Genomic DNA, 11,318 nt, shown 5'->3' on the forward strand with positions numbered 1-11,318 from the left:
TAGGTTCAACTTGGAGGAGGGTGATCAACCAATCAATCCAACTCTACCCACAGTTTTGGTTGGAGATTCGGTTCATCGATTGAGGTAAAGACATAGTGTCTCTATGTGTGAACATGATACCATGAGGCACATGTATGTTATACACCATATGAATATATATATATATATATATATGAAAATACATATATTCAACCATGGGTCTTAGCCATGACTGACGTAGAAATACTTTTAACGTAGTGTGTATGCATGGTGCACATACCTGCATACATGTACCTGTAAGACCCACAAAAATTTTGAAACTTTAATCAAAATAAAGATTTTTTTTTGTGTGGGATAATTTATGTTGTGAAAATATTTATTTAATATTCATCCTAGCTAATTAAGTTGTATTCATATTTTTAAAACTAAAAATTAAGGCATTAATTAGTCAAAGTAATTAAATTAGTGTTTATTTGTTAATTAATCATAGCTAATGAAAAACTATATCTAATTAACCTTAATAATTATATTTGAATTATTTATTAAACTATAAATTTAAATTAAGGAAAAATATATTAAAGTGTTATTGTAGAGTTTGTATCGAATTTGGATTTGGACCAGATCCAATTGGGATTGGATCCAACTATAAGATCCAAAGTAAAAAATTTATTATTTGAATTTTTCAAAAAAATAAAATAAGGACCAATATGAAAATTTTATAATTTGAGGTTTCTAAAAGTAATATCAAGAAAAGTGAAACTAGCAAATAATAAAATATATCAAAAAACAATAGGATTGAAACCAACTATAAACTAACCTAGTGGGGGCGATTTTGGCCTAGTCCTTACATTGGTAAATGTAGCCAATAGGATTCTATATGGATCCCAAGGTGGAATCTATACAAATCCTAAGAAAAACAAAATTGGAAAAGGCTAGAAATAATAGCATTATTGTAGATTACCAAATTTGTGAAGGTCCTCACATGACTAGAGGAAGTCAAGACTCATACTTGAGAACTTTTTTTTGAGAACAGGGTTAAACCAATCTCAACCTTCCATCTTTCTACATGTAATCTAAACCTCACATTTCATCTACTCATGGATTTTTGCCTATAAATACCTCTCAAAAAGTAGAAGAGAGGCATTCAAGAGCATTTTCTCCCTCTTCTCTATATTCTCTCTCTCTCCCACGATTTTGGAGTTCTCTTTCTTTTCCCACTTAAGTATAGTATAGGGTTCCTCAGCGAAACTCTATTCTACACCATTTTGTGGTTGAAGAACAAGGTTGAAATTGGATTCACGCTTCTTTGCAAGAAAAAAATTTGTAAGTTGATCTTCATTTTAGCATTTTGATTTTTATTCAAGCTCTTTTCTTCCTTCTCTCCCTCTCCAACCGTAAAAATACGCATTTTTATAGTGAATGTGGGTATGGAGAAGGAATCCTCATGGATCGAACCATGATTTTTCACATATATGCTTATTCTCTTGACACACATATGATTTTGATAAAAACCCACGGTCAAAAATGATGTTCACCAACTCTAATGGTGTTTCATCATTTCGAACCGTGCTTCCTATTAAGAAAAGTGATTTGCATTTTATTTTTGGTTGCTTTATCGTTCTTTGGGATACTTAATATTTTATAGACTTAAAAGTCACATATATACATCAGCCACATACGAGACATTTTTGAAAAAAAAAACAAAGAAAGAAAAAATAAAAATGGGTTTCATAGATTCACCCTGGCTGGACAGACCCAGCCTAAACCGTGCCCACGAGTTAGACTAGGTCTGGTCCATGCATAGATCTGACAGGTTTGAGCCTAGCTGTGGTTCTGACCTGGATTAGGTGGGTCAGCCAGACCGACTTGAACCAAGCCAATCGGTTCAGGCGCAGTCTGCATTGGACTAGGTCAGACCAGCCAGACTGATTGGCTCGGTCCAACCCAGGTCTGAACCCAAGTCTGCCTGCCTGGTCTAACCTAGACACAGTCCACACTGATTGGGCAGACCAGTTGACAGTCCATATAACACCCCCAAAATCCTGAACTTGTAAGTTTTTAGGAAAATTTTGAAAGCTTTGTAATCATTCTTTATTAAGAGTTTAAAATAGCAGTTTAGCGAAAAATGTTGTTTTAAATGACAAGTCAATGGACCTTGGGCGCATTACAGGGGAACCTTCCTTTACACAACGAATTTGTAACTTCGTACATTCATTGAAACCAAATAGATTCAAAATGAGGTTTTAAAGTTTATATGGAAAGTGAAATTTCAAAAAAACCCTTGTACCAAATTATAAAAATATCCTCAGGGGTGAAACATCAGGGAAAGAATCTCATCTTAATATCACCACGTCATTGTTTGTCGTTCTAACCTAATCATCACCTATACTCATGAAACAGGTCAAATTGATAAAAATCTGGTAGGTGCATAGATAACAAAATTCAGAACAAACTAACATATACGTTGTTCCTTTCACAGTGTGCAAGTCAAAATAAGTAAAATGAACATGATAAATTCGTTTCGATATTAATTATCTTGAAGGTACATAGAAGAAACGTAGAAATAACTCAGATTGCTCGAGGGTTTGTTATGCTATGTATTTTGATACCCCAAACAACTAGCTGAGTTTGTTCCAAAGGGGACAGTCAGTGACCGATAGAGAATTTGTTAGAGGCATTTGTGGCAAGAAATGCATCCAACTTCTGTAGAAGTCCATGAGAACTTCCACCTAGAATAATTTTTTGTAGTCTCATCCCCTAACTCTGATGATCGGGGACACTGAGTCAATTGGTACTCGAGGAGTGTAGTTGTTAACAACCTATCCATCTAAGTTTTTGTATCATCACATCCTCTTCCTTGACGAAACCAAGAGACAAATGTGTATGTCAGGTTCTATTTTAACTGACGACTCATTCTACATACTCTAGTCTTTCAAATCAAATCAAGCATCTTACTTGTGAAGGCAATGATCACCATTTATGTGATTTTCTTTTCATCATTATGCATTTATACGCTACGAAGTTACCATAAACCTCTCATCCAATCATCGTAATACTAACATGTCGTGCATGTGTGATAGTATTGTTACGATGAAAAGGGTATCAGTTTCTAAAAAAGAAACCCTAACCTTAATTTAGAGTATCAAAATTTTGATTATCACTATTTATGTGATTCTTTTTTTATCATTTTGTATTTGCACACTACGAAGTTACCATAAACCTCTCATCCAATCATCGTAGTACTAACATGTCGTGCATGTCTGATAGTACCGCTATAATGAAAAGGGTAATGGTTTATCAAAGTCCCGTGCTCTAGGTCGGGGATATTCAAGTTATTTTTGGATATCAAAACAAAAGACCGTACATACCTCTTAGGGCTACGTAGGGCTGAAGGAGAGACTTAGTGGCGAATAAGCAACCTCCAGATATTCATTTTCGCGTTTTGAAACAACAAATATTACAAACATTAAAATCTCAAATGAAATTCGCTTTTTCTTTAAAGACTTGGCGAACATGCGCAATTCTGCATCTTTAAATGCAAGCGTAATGCAAGATAGGCATGAGTACACAAAGTTGCATACCTTACAAAGCTATATATATATATATATATATATATATATATATATATATATATATATATATATATATATATATATATATATATATATATATATATATATATATCAAAACATAAGTATGTGCACATTACAACACGACGATAATGTAAATGACATAAAGCAAGACTCAATGTACAAAACCATATATCAAGCTAAATAAACTGCGTAAGCAATGCACGATTTATGCAACCATACATCGATTAAATAAATTGCATAAGCAGTACACGATGTACAAAATCATACATCGACCAAATAAATTGCATAAGCAGTAGCCTATGCATGTAATAGCGCGGCAACAAAGTAAATGACATAAAGCCAGACTCGATGTGCAAAACCATACATCGAGCTAAATAAAATGTATAAGCCATGCATGATGTATAAAACCATACATCGACTAAATAAATTGCATAAGTAGTAGCCTGTGCACGTAACTGCTTGGCGACAGAGTAAATGACATAAATTTAAATGGACAAGAATACGCAAAATTGCATTCTTAAATTAAAAGCATATATATATACATGTATACATATACGTTAGAAGTGTTCTGCCATTGTCCATATATGCAACTTTTCCCTACCTCAGAGATGGTCGAATTCGCTAATAATTTTGAGTGTAGGTTATCACTGGTTCATGCCTTGATATGTGTGTCATGTTCATTGCGTTGATGGGATGCGCTAAAAGTTATATTATTATGCTGCAAAGTAAATGATAAAACCTTTTTAAATTCATTGAAGTAAGAAATACTTATGTTGTAGGGATCAAATCCAAACATGGTTCGAGCTGACCTGGTTGAGCTGGGCTCAGTACCAGAGTGAACCGAGCTAGGGCCTAGTGTTAATCGGGCTCAGCTCAGCTGCATCCAGCCAACAAAAGGTGGGGACCCAGCTAGGCTCAATAATGACCAAACTCAACTCGATCGAGCCTACCCAACATGGTTGGGCTGGCCATAATCGGGCTAGGCTCGGTTGGACCCTACTGAGCAAGACTCGGGTCTGGACAAAGGGGAAACAAAAAGGGGGCTCGGTGTTCAGGCCGAGCCTGGCCTGGCCCCAAACCTAGACGGGATTGAGCCTAGGCTCGGTCCTCTGGTTTAGAGAACCAGGTTGGGCTTGATCATCTGGTTCAGAGAACCGGGGTGGGCTTGGTTCAAATCGAGCCCAGCTCAGTGGCGTGCCTCAGCTGCAGCATCCTGTTGCAGCTAAAGAGCACATGAAAAAGGGAAGTAGGAGGGTGCAACCCTCCTACATTTGTCAAACGAGAGAGATAGAGAGGATAGGAGGGCGCTGCCCTCCTACATCTGTCAAAGAAGAGGGAGAGGGTAAGAGGGCATTGCCCTCCTGCACCTATAAAAAAAGAGAGGAAGCAGGGTGGGGCGGCGCCCCTCCTTTGCTGGAAAAAGAGAAAGAGGGAGTAAGGAGGAGCGACGTCCCTCCTTTGTTGGGTTAACAGGGAGGCAGGAGGGGCGGCACCCCTCCTCTGCCTCATTTTAAATAGAGAGATGGAAAGAAAGAAGGTAGGAGGGGCAGTGCCCCTCCTCTGCCTTGGTTTACAGGGAGACAGTGAAGGCAGGAGGGTCGTCCCTCTTGCCTGCCGTTTAAAACAAAGAGAGGGCGTAGGAAGGGCGGAACCCCTCCTCCACCTCTGTTTTAACAGGGCGATAGGAGAGGGCAGGAGGGTTGGAGCCCTCCTGCCAGCGTCATTCTGTGAGAAGGGAAGGGGGGAGAACATGTTGGAGGGGCATACCTGAGGGGGGGGGGAGGAAGAAGGCAAGAGTTGGGAGGGGGATTTCGTCAGGTGGTCGGAGGGTTTTCTGGTGAGGGAAGGAAACGAGGCATCGGGGGGGTTTCAGGTTTTCTTAAAAGAGGCATCGAACGACGAGGAGGGAGAGAGAGATGAGCACAGGGGAGCTCGAGTTCTTGAGGGCTCTTAAAAAGAAAACCCTTCTGTGGGGTTTAAATAGAAACACGCGGGGGGGGGGGGGGGGGTTGAGACCCGAATCCGGTTGGATCCAAAACACCTTTTTTTTTTAAAGAATGTGGGTCTTATAGTCCAAAACCTACAAAAAGAAGAAGAAGAAGAGGAAATCTGTTTCAAAAATAGAATTCACAGCAAATAGAGTAAATTCCTATGAATCCAAATTGGTACAACAGAGCATATGTAGTATGCTTACCTGTTTATTGATCTAAGTGTTACATATACAAGCATATACGTGATATGCTCATGTGTCTTAGCAAAACCGTCTTACGCACATACTTGTAAAATCTATGAGTAGGTAAAAACTTTCATACGTGAACCATTAAAACATCCTCGTATTGGGCGTGTAGTGAGCTATGCTACGGAATGCTCATGCACATGAATGTTTGCTAAAAAAACTAAAAAAAAAAATGCATATGAAATATTTTATGCCAAAGGCAAATTGTGACAAACTGCTTAGTGATACTTGCATATTAAATTTCTATGCTTATGATAAAGGCAATATGACCATTGCACATGAAATAATCATGTTAGGCTTATGCTTATGCTTGTGATAAATGCAATGTGATCATCGCACATGAAATAATTATGTTTTGCTTATGCTTATGCTTGTGATAAATGCAATATATCGAAAATGCATAGGAAATATCTATGTTAGTGTCGAGTGTCATATGACATAAAATGCTTATATTTATGCTAAATGCATTATGTCAAATTGCATATGAAATATCTAAGGCTATTCGAAAATGCAATGAGATAAAATGCATATGACATGAAGGTTATGTGTGTTTTAAAGAAATTGCATAAGCTCACATAAGTAGCATATGATGCATAAAAGCTTGTGATAATGATGTTCTTTGTTTCTGATATGAATTGTTTATGTAGTATATTGCCTCATGAATTGGCCATGAAGCCTACATATAAATGAAGTACATAGCATGCTGTAAAATATACATCTATATGCATTTGAAAGTTATGATTTGATATAAAATATTGAGGCATGTATGAACATCATTGGACTTGTGTGTGGATATTATTTAAAATATGAACTAACTGTTGAAATGCATTGTTGGATAATGCTATCTTGTGAGCTTGGGTGGGTTGCGACCCCATATTTGTGAGAAGAAGTCTCACTTCGCATGCATACGTCCATACATTAAAGATCCTTATTGTTGCCTTCACTGGTGTGGTGCTTGTATGGGCTAAAGGCGCCAAAGCACATGAATTGTGTTGAGCAAAACTACGTCACGACATGTATATTGCTCTGAGAGAAGTATGAAGGCTATTGAGCTTATTTGCCTCAGAAAGTGAGGGCATGGAGTACTAGCTCCTTTAATAAAGATGAAATTGCCCATGCAACCCATTAACACCATGGTCCACCTTAGAGAGTGTGGAACGGTACAACTTCGAGTGACGATGTCGCATGTAGGTTTGAGTTATATATCATACCGACAGTCACTCAGAGTTAGGAAAGTCGAGGTTGCCCCAAAATGGTATACCTTAGTTACTGTAGTAATAGAAGATTGCAATCCGGTTTTTCCTTGCGCAAAAAATCTCTCGATCATCGACCACGGGCTTCGGTGTGTTCATCCGGTCTATAGGTACTACAACAAAAATACAATTTGCATAATGAACATTGTAGTATACTCTAGCAAACATAATGACAATTACCTCTACATACCCAAAAAATATTGAAACAAAAGTTACTAACACTGCTAGTTGACTAACATGGTTATTGTTTCTTTATGTTATCCATGATGTTTATGTACTTAAGATTCTATGTTATGATGTTTGAACTTACATATTGAATTATCTATAATTATATGACAATTATAAAGCATGTTATGATATCCGTGATAGATGTATGTTTAATTATCATTATGCATGTTATGTAGATTTGCTTATCAGCTCACAAGAGTTTTGACATTGTTTCATGGGGATAAATGAAGATACAGTGAGAAAGTGAAGTGTGCATCAAGGCCAAAAACCATCATTTTCTAATAGTCTTAGCAATCCTTGGACAACTCTTGGGTGTCTCATTTCAATTAAGATGTTCTAATTTTATTTTGAAACTTGTATTTAAATATTCTAAACTATGTGATAAAGATGGAATGGAAATTGTTTCTTTCAATTTGGGAGTTAGGGATGGATCTGATTCTAATAAGAATTGGATCCAGCCTCATGCAATTATTTTATTTTTGTAACCCATCAAAATTGTCCGACTTTTTAAAACCTAATTATATCCATTATGCTATCTCTATTTCAAAAAAAAAATCAATCAAAATTCTACATTTTCAAAGTTAAAATTTTTGTGGCTTTACATGTTTGGTATCAAAGCAAGATTGGGAAAAATGGTTCAAGTCTCATCAAGCATTGGCAATCACACTGTAAATATCACCAGTTTTAAGTTCATTACTTTGTTCTATGTTAAATAATTGTGATTTACTTATGATGAACTCTGTAGATTAACTTGTGTTTAGATGTCTTGGGAGGAGTGATGCAATATTATGATAGAGGCACTACAAGACCTAGCTCGAGGAGTTGAACACTTAAACAAGTCATCTAAACAGTCTCATACAACATCCAAATGCTCTTATAGGAGGCACAATCCTGTAGAAGGTACAATGTGGACCACGTGAGACAAATTTGTTTGCGCAAATTAAGTGATTGTATATATTGTGATAGGATGGGACACATAATAGATGAATGCCAACTAAAGACAACATGAAAAGTGGAAAGGTAATGCAGGAGGGAGTACTATCCTAAGTTAGTTTAGTACCAGTACCTCTAGTGGTAGAGGATCCAAATCTCATGGTTTGGGAAGCAGGACCAGAGTCACCCATCTACACTCTGACATCCCTTGAGTACTCCCCAACATCATTTACCGCTCCTCCTGGATCTCCACAGCACACACCAGCATCACCACCACAGTCTCCTATGCCTAAGCAAAGGTATACCATGAACAAGCTAGAATACCACAGGCACTACACCAGGCGTCCATAGGATGTAGAGATATCTAGTTTTCTTTTTATAGGAGTTGAAAGCTCCTAAATTTTGTGATGAAATAGGTTTCAAGTTTTACAAGCATTGTTGGGTATTTTTTGACTTTTTGTGAACCTATCAAGGTATAGTAATATATATAACTATTTTGCTTCTTACTGGTGTAAGTAATTGTCTGTTATGAGAGCAACTTTATCGAATGCACAACACTAAGATAAAAACCGACTTAACTTCTAAAAACACTTTCTTATATGATCCTTAGATGGCGTGGTAAGGAAGATGCAACACCATCATGGACACTCTGAACAACCTTGCAAGGGTTGTAGGGTAGTAAGTTCAAGTTATGTGCATGATGAGGGAAACCTCCAAGGAAGTAGTACATGATCGCATGGCACCTGTGCCATTAGTGATTAGCGGAGCTTCGTACAAAAGGTTCATGAATATGAATCATTCCTCTTTTACTGAAAAGTCCAACCTTGAAGTGGCGAAAAACTAGATTCGAGAGATTGAAAGGATCTTTAGAGTTCTAAAAGTCACTGATGATAGCAAAGTAGACTTTGGAATGTACTGACTCAAAGAAAATGCGGAAAGATGGTAGGATACAACCCTAGAAGTCAAATTCCTCAATGGACCAGTGCTATGAGAACAATTCATCAAAGTATTCTATGCACCTTACTTTTTTAATCACGAAAAAAGCAAAAAGATACAAGAATTCTTGGACCTACAACAAAGAGGATCCACACTGGTAGACTATATCACTAGATTCCAGGGTTTAGAGTGATATTGCCCCAATGTTTACACCAAAGAGGAGGAATGTACGATGAAGTTTGCACATGAGCTTAAACTAGTTCTGAGAACTAAGGTCTATACTGATGGACCAAAGACATTGGATGAGGCCATCAAGGTGGCTACCCTCCTAGATCACGACTGGATAGAATCTCAAAAAACCCAACCTAACTGAGGGGTACAACACTTAATAGGTTAGAGGAGCTGACCTAAGAAAAGATTTTTTCATAAGTACTCAGGTGGTATAAAGTTCACTTCACCAACCAAGAAGTCGAGACCACAAAAAGGCATGAGGCCTTAACAACAAAGACAAACACAATCTTGCCCAAATTGTAGAGTCGACCATCCAAGGAAACTTTGTCCCTGTGAGACTAACAGATGTTTGCATTGTAGCAAAATGGGTCACTATGTCAAGGACTGTCTCAAGAAGCAATATAATGAATGGATGAAGGGTCCTAGAACATCGCAGCAACCGTCTCAGCGGCCACCTCAACAACATTAGAAGTCAGTCAGACAAAAAGTAGTGGCAAGACACGTTTATGCCACTATTATGGAGCAATTAACCAAAGGAAAATTGGTGCAAGGTACCTTTACAATCGCTGGAGAAGCAACTCTTACTTTTTTCGATTGTGGTGTCACTCATTCTTTCATTTCAGAGAAATTCGTAAGACAACTGCATAATCTGTCGAAACTCTGAACTACTCGTTGGAGGTATATACTCTGACTGATAAACGTTCCTTGTGCATAACTTGTGTGCCAAACATAAAAGTGCTGATAGCATAAAAAAAATTACATGTTGATATGATCCTACTCAATATGACTGACTTTGATGTCATATTGAGCATGGATTGGTTGTTCGAGTACCATGCACGGATCGTGTGTCGAGAAGAAAAAGTTATTTTGACTAGACCTGAGTGTCCAATAGTAGAATTTAAACTTTTTAGGCCTATACTGAAGGGTAGAGTGATTTCTTCTTTGAAAGCACAGTACATACAGAAAAGGGTGTATTATTTTTCTTGTCAGTATCACCCTAGTTGAAACAAAAATTATGTCAATAGAGGAGATAGACGTAGTAAGAGAATTCTCAGATGTATTTCTGGAGGAGTTACATGGACTCCCTCTGCATCGAGAAGTGAAGTTCAATATCGAGTTGTTGCCTAGAACAATGTCGATTTTCAAAGCACCAAACCGTATGACATCAATTGAACTTGAGGAGTTGAAGAAACAACTACAAGAGCTTGTGAATCGAGGATTCATTCAACCAAGTGTATTTTCTTGGGGTGCACCGGTATTGTTCATGAAGAAGAAAGACGGAACAATGTTATTGTGTATTGACTACAGAGTGCTCAATCAGACTACCATAAAAAACAAGTATCTGTTACTACATATCAAGGATTTATTCAATCAATTGCAGAAGACTAAAGTATTTTTTAAGATTGACCTTAGGATCGGGTACCATCAACTTAGAATTAAGGATAAGGATATCCCAAAACTGTCTTTTGAACAAGGTATGAACATTATGAACTCGTAGTGATGCCTTTCAGACTCACTAATATGCCAACAACCTTCATGAATCTCATGAATAGAGCGTTTTGACCTTATATGGATACGTTTATGGTCATATTCATCGATGACATCTTGATTTATTCTGAGAATTCAGAACAACATAGAGAGCATTTGCTGATCATATTAGGAGTCTTTAGGGAGCACCAGTTGTTTACTAAGTTCTCTAAGTGTGAATTTTGGCCCGAGGAAGTCATGTTTTGGGGTCACGTGATATCTAGGGGTGAAGTATTCGTAGATCCAGCCGAAGTGGAAGGTGTACTAGATTTAAAGCAACCCAAGAATGTTAGCGACATTAGGAGTTTTCTTACTCTAGCAGGATACTATCGGCAATTCATTTAAGACTTTTCCAGAATTGTTTTACCTATGACTAAACTCTTGCTCAAAGGAATCAAGTTT

This window comes from Nuphar pumila, chromosome 2 (assembly GCF_984573655.1).
Source record: "Nuphar pumila chromosome 2, dmNupPumi1.hap1.1, whole genome shotgun sequence".
Taxonomy (NCBI): domain Eukaryota; kingdom Viridiplantae; phylum Streptophyta; class Magnoliopsida; order Nymphaeales; family Nymphaeaceae; genus Nuphar; species Nuphar pumila.